Below are 8,945 nucleotides of genomic sequence, written 5' to 3' on the forward strand. Positions count from 1 at the left end.
GCCTTGAAATAACAGAATTGATTCTTCCTTAGAATTTAAGGATGAAGAGACCATCCATGTCCTTGCTACCTACATATGGTTGATGGACCAGCAGCAGCAGCGGCACCATCAGGCTTTTAGACATGCAGAATTTGTGGGCCCTGCTTCTGCATTCTGACGAGATCCCCAGGTGATTCTTGCTCTGTCAAGGAAACCTGAACCTGAAGGACTAGCAGACAGAACAAAATCTCTCATGACCACAGGATGGAGGCATTTTTAGCACAAGTTTAAAAGAGGAGCCCAGTGCAGTGGGGACGTAGAACCAAGCCAAGTCATTAGGAGGGTTGAAAGGAACAGCTGTGTCATAGGAAATGCTTCGGGGCTGAGCTTGGGAAGTGAGTGCAGACTCACTGGGCTCTTTCCTGGAAAGGGATGATGTGGCTCTTCTAAAATCCCATCCAGAACCTTGGCTGAAGTCGGGACTCAGAGATTAATCAGCGGGGAGAGGTATAATAAACAAAGAGGAGAGAACTAGTCATGGCTTTGCCATTCTACTTCCCTCAGGCTGCTCATTACAATCATCTGGGGGAACTTAGAAACCCTCCAATGCCTGGCACCACCCCAAGAGACACTGATTTAATTGGTCTAAGGTCTGTCCCAAGTGTCATTATTTTTAAAATGTCCCCAGTTGATTGTTCTGTGCAAACAGCATTGCAAAGTCTTGATATTTTATTTCTTTAAAGACCTTTAAAAGAAAACCCTGCAGGGGAAAAATAATAATAAGTATTTTTACTTCATAAAAAGCAGTTCTCCTATAGCATAAATATATGTGACATAAATTAATATAAAAATAATTGTAAACATTTAATTAGAAATATCTTTTTATTGTGTTAGAACCTAGAAGGATGGGGCAGGAGGAGCATGAATTTGAAGAGCCATTTATTTTTTAAAAACTACAAATAAAGCCTTTGCACGTCAGGTTTCCTGCTGCAGATACTCAGAAGTTAAATTGGGATTAAGAATCAGGAGGCCTGAATCTGCTCTGTGACCTCCTTCTAGTGATTAACCCTGTTGAGACTGATGAACACATGGGTGAAGGTGAAGAGTGGGTGTTAATTGGACTGCCTTGAAGTGGAGCCGCTCCACAAAAGGCTAATCTTGAAAATTCAGAGATTCTTTTTATTACCTTAACACCTAGTAGGCAAATTCCTATGAAGGAAAGGAGCAGGAAGCTAACATTTTTTTTTTTTTATAAGAAGCTAAATTTTATTGGGAGCCTATTCTGTGCTGGGTTAGGCTTTCTCATTGCATTTTCACAACTCCCTTGTGAATTAGATGTTTTTCAGAGGATAAAATAGGCTCTGAGGGACCAAGTAACTTGAACGTAGTAAATGGCAGACCAGGATTTGAATCCAGGTATGTCTGTCTCTAGGGCCTGTGATCTTTGTATAGCATTAATGCTGTGTTCCCCAGGGGGCAGAAGGGCCTGTTAGATCATGTATTTTGATATCCATAAAGCTATTTCCCAAACATGATGGATGTCTGACAAGTATTTCTTTTTGAGAATCCATAGTCAAGTTACACCTGACACACACATTAGGTAGGTGTGTCCAGCTGTGTTTTATATCATGGCAGTGAGCTGTGATCTGCTCCTCTCACTTTCCATCATCTCTCATCATTCTCTTTCTGATAAATCTTCATCTATTCTGATTCTATGATATGCTCCTTCTCTCCCTGTGGAGATGAGAGGCAAACGCCAGTCTAACTCTTAGACTCTCTATACATCCTATAACCTACTAATTCTGGCCTGACAGTCTTTGCCACTTTAGGTGGAGAATCAGATTGGACCAAGCCTGGAGACACCAAGGGAATTCAATGAGCTGCATGGTGTCTGAACCTTGATTTGAATTAGATACAGGTGGAACTGGGATAGACTCATAACTTCAAACAGTCTAATTCAGAGATTTATTCAGTCTTAACACTCAGTAGTTAACATTATGGGTTTCTAAGACTCTTCATATTTCTGAATTATGGCTGGAACTGAATAAAAACTGTTGTCAAAGGTTAATTCTGGTGTTGCTTCTTCTGTATAATTTGATGTGTTCAAGACTGCTTGAAAATGTCACATTGCATTTGAAAATATGTGGGTTATTTTAAAATATCTTTTGATATTGGTTTCTAACACAATTCCACAATGATAAGAGAACAGACCCTGTATGATTTTAATACCTTTAGACCATGAAATTTTTGCATCTTGTTTTATGTCCTTGGATATGTTCCAGTGTCTCCTAGTTTACAGACTATGGGAACTTGAATAGAATTTGTTTCCTGTGTGAGAATTGTATAAATCTTAATTATGTTGAATTGGTTCACAGTGATTTTCAGGTCTACTATATCCTTCTACTTCTCTGAATATTTATTTATTTATTCTATTTTTTAGATAGAATAATATTTATTCTATTAATTTTTGAGTTTGATATTGAAACTCCAACTAAAAATCTTTATCTACTTAAAATTAATTTTAATATATAGCAGAACTATATGTAATTTTGTTTTGTATTTTCCAAGTCTCCTGTAAATGTTAACATATTCATAATTTAAAAATATAAATGAAAAAATAGACTGCTTAAATCACTAAGATGACTTCATAGGAAAAATTTTCTGAGAATAACCACAAAATGGACACTATTAAATAACTAAAATTAAAGCTGTAGTTTTTGTTAAAGTTGAATTAGAGAAAAAGCTAGAAATAAGTAGTTCTATAAAAAAATCAGCAGTTAAAGAATTGATAACAATAAGATGGGTTTGGTGGTAGAAGCAGTTTTGTGGTGGTTTGGGGCAGCTGTGTGGGCACATGACTGTCACAAGTTATGGTTTCAATACTAAGCATGATATGAACATTCATTAATCTGGGTAAGGGTTAGCTAAGCGGAAAATACAATTTTGGAACTAGTCTGAAACTTACCCAGTGCATTACTTTGTGTTCTTCCCACCTACAATTGAGTGTTTGACTGGTTTCCTCTTTACTCAAAATTTAGATGAGAGAGACAACAATGATGCAAATATTTGTTACTCATTAGGTATACAATGATTCTGGATTTTGTGTTAAGCACTTGTATGCACACATTATTTCTGAAGTTAAAGCACATAAGGAGAAAGGACTTTTTTTACTTAAAATTTTTTTCAAGTTTTATTGAGATATAATTGACATACAGTACTGTAAAAGTTTAAGGTATACAGAAAAATGATTTAATTTACACACATCACAAAATGATTACCATAATAAATTTAATGAACATCTACATCTTACATAGTTGCAAAATTAAAGAAATAGTAAAAAATTTTTTCTTATGATGAGAACTCAGGATAAACTTTCACATATAACATACTGCAGTGGTAATTACATTTATCATATTGTACATTACATCCTGAGTATTTGCCTATTTTATAACTGAAAGTTTGTATCATTTGATAGGGAAGACTTACTGTAGATACAAAGAGCCAGCTGACCTTTTGTTCTCAATATCCTGAAGGAGTTATGGCATTTTTAGGGGCACCAGTATCATTACTATTGAGCTTCCCTGGAATTGTGCTTGAGTGGGACAGATGCTAGTGTTAAGTCAGGTAAACATGAGTCATATTCTGTTCAGGAGTCTGTATTCCCTGAAGAAATTGAGCACCAGTAGTCGTCTTGGGAGGGTCTGATCTAGTTCCTTTCTTTTCCATTATGGTTAAAAGGACAGGTGGGGGAAAAATGCTAAGAAAGGGAACATTTCTGTATTCACAGGTTGTCTGCTATATTGAAGTCTTTCCTGGGCAGGCATTTTGATGGGGTGAAAACCATGCAATCAAGGAGCTTTAAAAATAAACAAACATAAGGAGGATTTCATCTCCCAGTGGAGAATGTGAAAGTGAAAGTGTTAATCACTGAGTCATGTCCGATTCTTTGCGACCCCATGGACAGTAGCTGCCAGACTCCTCTGTCCATGGAATTCTCCATGAAAGAATACTGGAGTGGGTAACCCATCCCTTCTCCAGGAGATCTTCCTGAGTCAGAGATCGAACCCAGGTCTCCTGTATTGCAGGCAGATTCTTTACCGTCTGAACTACTAGGGAAGCCCTGAAGAGAATGTACAGTCCCTTAAACAAAGGAAAAGATCTTGTGAGCAGGGTTTTGACTCCATGTTGGCCCCCACTTAATCTCTTGACTAAGCTCTTGTATGCTGCACCTCCTGAACAGGGATGTCATGGCATCCCTGACACAAGATTTAATTTTATTTACGTTAGTTTACTGCTTACGAGAAAAGGGGGTGGTTGAAGAGAGGTATTTCATCTTCAGAGTCTCAATATCATGTTTTCAACTTGTAAGTAGAGGGAAAAAATTCTTTCCTCCTAAACTGAAACTCTAAGAAGAACCAAAAATCTCTAAAAAAAAAAAAACCCAAGTATGTCTAATTTTCGTAGGCCAATCAGGTGACTTTTACACTGCAGAGCAAAATTTATTGTGAATTCTATTGTGGGTTTCCAGAGAGGGGAAATGTAGGTACTTTTTGGAGGCTAGATCATGGTGCTATCCCTTGAGAGACAGTGGACAGATGCAGGAACTTGAAGCCACTGGGGGAGGGAGGAGAAAAGGGAGAGTATTTAGTTTCTAGTTCGAGAAGTGAGTTAAAAGTCTTAAAGGATAAGTGTTTGGATGTTAGGGCGAAGATGATGGAAATGAAAAGACCTTAATACATTAATGTAAAATCTAGGCCCCATCAGAAATCAAAATATACAGAACTAGTTACTTTCACTTATTCTCATTTCATAATACTTATAAAATAACACTGTTATTCTACTTTATAGAATTATCAGAGGCTGCAATTTGGATTCCCATACTCTATCACAATCTATTTCTTTAGCTTAAGTTGTAGAAAAAATACATTAAATATATTTTTGAAAAAAGACAAAGTGGCATATTCATCCATAACTCTGACCTTTTCTCTCTTAGTTTTTCCTAAACTCATATATATATTTAGTTGTAGAAGTTATGTGCATGCAATTTTGTACTGTACATTTTTGTATATCTTTCATAGATATTTTTATATTGCTTAATCAGTTTTCATAAGGATCATTTGCAACAACTGCAAAATATTCCATTGAGTGGACATATAATACTTTATGTAACCCTTTTCCAATTGTTGTTAATCAGGCTATTTACATATATATAATTAAGATATAATTGGTCTTTAGAAGTCATTCTATTTAATTAAAAAACAATTATTTTCTCTTTCTTGGCCTATGCATCTATCTTGCAGTCTATAATTTAGAAAATGAATACAATTACTGAAATTCTATTGGTGGTTATTTTAAAGGTTTGTTCCTCAGACTTTAGTGACTTCCAGAATCACCTGGGGCCTTTTAAAAAGCACATTTCAGGCTCTATCCTTAAATGTATCGATTAACTAGGTCTAGAGTGTGGCTCTAGGTTTTCTTGTGTAGGGGATATAGAGTATACGTGATAAAGAATCATTGTCTTCAGGAAAAGACATAGGGGTGTAGAGAAGATGTTGTAAGGAGAACCCGAGGTTCCTGAGCTATGCAGCAATGTTACAGACAACAAATCTGTTGGCTTTCTTAAGAAATCTAAACAGTGATTTCAATAAAAACAGAACATTTAAGGACATCTAGTCAGCTTTACTAGAGAAGGCAATGGCAACCCACTCCAGTACTCTTGCCTGGAAAATCCCATTGGCAGAGGAGCCTGGTGGGCTGCAGTCCATGGGGTCCCGAAGAGTTGGACACGACTGAGTGACTTCACTTTCACTTTTCACTTTCAGGCATTGGAGAAGGAAATGGCAGCCACTCTAGTGTTCTTGCCTGGAGAATCCCAGGGATGGTGGAGCCTGGTGGGCTGCCGTCTATGGGGTCGCACAGAGTCGGACATGACTGAAGCAACTTAGCAGCAGCAGCAGGAATCAGCTTTATGGGCTTCCCCCGTGGTGCTAGTGGTAAAGAACCCACCTGCCAATGCAGGAGACCTAAGAGACTCAGGTTGGGAAGATCCCCTGGAGGAGGGCATGGCAACCCAGTCCAGTATTCATGCCTGGAGAATCCCATGGACAGAAGAACCTGGTGGGCTACAGTCCCTAGGTTTGCAAACAGTCTAACATGAATGAAACGACTTAGCAGGCACACAGGCAGTTAGCTTTATGGCTTCCCAGGTGGCTTAGTAGTAAAGAATCCGCCCACCACTGCAGGAGATGCAAAAGAGGCAGGTTTGATCTCTGGGTCAGGAAGATCCCCTTGGAGGAGGAAATGGTAACCCACTCCAGTATTCTTGCCTGGAAAGTCCCATGGACAGTGGAATCTGGCAAGCTATAGTCCATGGGGTTGCAAAGAATCAGACATGACTGAGCAACTAAACAAGTCAGCTTTATAGTTTGATGAAATTAATGGCTTAAATTCACATTCAGCATGAACAAATTAATATTTTCACATTATCAGAGTGAAATATCTGTATGCTTATCATACTTCCCTCAAGGGCATCAGAGAATAATAGTGTGATTAGAACCCAGAATGTTTTCATATGATGCGCTTCTATTTCAGAGTGTCCATCATGAAACTCAGAGCATCTGTCAGACTGTTCTTTTTCCTTTATTTCTCAAAATAAGCAGTGAGTGAGCAGATATCATTCCTATTTCATAATCACAGGAAGAGAAGCTCTGGAAAATGAAGTTTTCTGTTTCGGAAACCAGCTAATTGGTTTCTTTTACTGAATTATTTGAGAGTTGAGGTCATGTTAGTTTTTAGCCTTTATAAATGCTACAGCAGGCTCAGCACTGTTTTCTGTGTGTCCATCACATTTCTGCAGAGACACGGACTGCCCTTTGCTCCAAAATGTCTTTTCAAGAAGGTTTGTATAGCAAACAGCCTTTGAAGACAGAGTGTTTCCTACCAGAACAAAGGGCAGACATGCTTGCTGTCCAGTATAAAAGATCTAAGTTGCCTAAGTTCAAAGATCTTTTTCTGAAATGCAACCCACACATGCGTGGCATCCATCTGGGTTCATCTGCATTGCCTCCCGGGGATTTGAAAACAAGGAAGAACTGACCTATGCTACCCATGCTGCTTGCTGTGCTTGTGAGTAATAAGTCTTTCATCTTTGACCCAAGAGTTATGTCTTATGTCATCAGCCAACATTCATGAAACTATGGCAGGCTAACTATTGTTATCTAATCAGTAAGTAAAATCTCACAGCCTTCACAATTCTTGACAACCACAAAATGGTGTTCAAGTAACTTAAAGTAACTTAAAGACCATAGAACAGAATCAAAGCCCAGATAATAGAGTCTGGGTCTTCTGATCACAGAATCGTGGTCCTTGGAGAAGTCGGCACTGCCCTACAAAGTATAACCAAAGAAGAAATAACAGCAGCTACACAACCCCTGGGAGAAAAAGACACCTAAGTAGAATGCACTGCTAACAAATGTGCTTAATCTATTTTGTTTGCATTTGAAACTGTCCAATTTAGAATCATACATATGTGTGACTAAGAAATGTTGTATGACTTTATTTCCTGTGAGTTACTAAGCAAGTTAAAAAACAAATCCAACCTTTGTCATTACTCCTTTTGCTTCCTTCCAGAGGTTTAAATTTTGCCCAGAAAATAGAGTCAGAGACCACATGTCACCACTGATATGCACTTTGTCTAAGCCTGTGAGTGTCTCCTTGAAGCAGCCAACCCTACTGTTGCCATGACACCTGGCCCTGGACATCTTCTCTGCTGAAGCTCCACGTAGGGTAAGCGGTACAGGTTGTAAGCTCCTCTCTTCCCAGATAAGAGAGGAAGGGACCCCCTCTCTCTGTCAGATAGCTTCTTTCTCATCATCCTTATGACATAATACCATGATACCTTCAAGGAGCTCTTAAGTGTTGACAAACAAAGTCAAAAAGGAAACCCTGAGCTCCTGCAACAAAGGAACCTAAAGGGTGTGGCTCTTTTTCTGGAAGTGGGCTGAAGACGGAAGTGTAATTTGAGAATAAAGCATAATTTAGTACATCAGTAAATTGTCCTGCCATACTGTGTTTTATATTTTTTCTTTCTTTGCATTCTCCTTGGATCCTTTCTTTTAATAAATGTGGATGACCGGTTTGAAAGTGTTACATGGACAGTGTTAAGCATACAGTTCCCGAACAGTAGCCTGGGGGTGGGAGCAGGGTTTAAGGAAAGAGGCAGCGCAGAGAATGAGCAAAATGAATAGGAAACGTGTGGGTTGGCGCCTGTGGTTCTAGTCCTCTTTGTTCTCTTCAACTAGTAACCTTTCATCCCTCCATCAGGCTCTCAAGGTAAAACCAACCAGCGAATTGCCTGTTTAACCAACCCTTCTACACTCGAAGACTATGTAAATGACAATAAAACACTGGCGGTCTGTGCAGATTCTCTTGCATACTAGATGCAGCAAGGAAAATATGGTCTGTCTTGACTCTCACTGCTGTCAAGTGTTTAAATTGTCCTTCCAGCATATATTTAAAACACATTGTCATTGCAATGTTACCAAACAGTGAACAAGTCAATGTATCTGAGACCACACAGTGATTGACACTCTCTAAATCAAACAGAGCGACATGGAACCTCAGCCTGTGACTGCTGTTTCCAGCTCGGAGGACGGCTGACGCCGTTTCTGACAGTGTGGAGAGATGTGTCGTGTCGGTTCACAACCACAAGCTGTAGAGTCAGAAGGTAGCTTCCGCTCCTTGGTCTCTTGGCACATGTTGCTTCCTTGGGTGGGAAAGAAACGAGGCAAAGGGCAGTGATGTTATGAACATATTTTTTAAGCAGTTGTTCTTTTCAATGTGAATGTTGGGGAGGTTTCTTACTTTATTGATTTGGGTCTTTAACTTTATTTGGTTTGGAGAAGATGAGCATATATGGGTTATATGCTCACATAGGATTACTTGCAGGATCACGGAGCAAGCCTTCT

The 8,945-nt window shown here is 38.9% G+C and overlaps 1 long non-coding RNA gene across 1 annotated transcript in view; it reads left to right on the top strand.

The window, feature by feature from the left end:
* Positions 1-7,839, top strand: part of LOC122688358 — a 40,872-nt gene extending 33,033 nt beyond the window's left edge. Inside the window, exons 2-3 of the long non-coding RNA XR_006339421.1 lie at positions 6,836-7,104; positions 7,609-7,839. This is a non-coding gene — a long non-coding RNA (uncharacterized LOC122688358). The remainder of the gene's footprint in view (positions 1-6,835; positions 7,105-7,608) is intronic.
* Positions 7,840-8,945: the final 1,106 nt, after the last annotated feature.

Source organism: Cervus elaphus, chromosome 33 (assembly GCF_910594005.1).
Source record: "Cervus elaphus chromosome 33, mCerEla1.1, whole genome shotgun sequence".
Taxonomy (NCBI): Eukaryota; Metazoa; Chordata; class Mammalia; order Artiodactyla; family Cervidae; genus Cervus; species Cervus elaphus.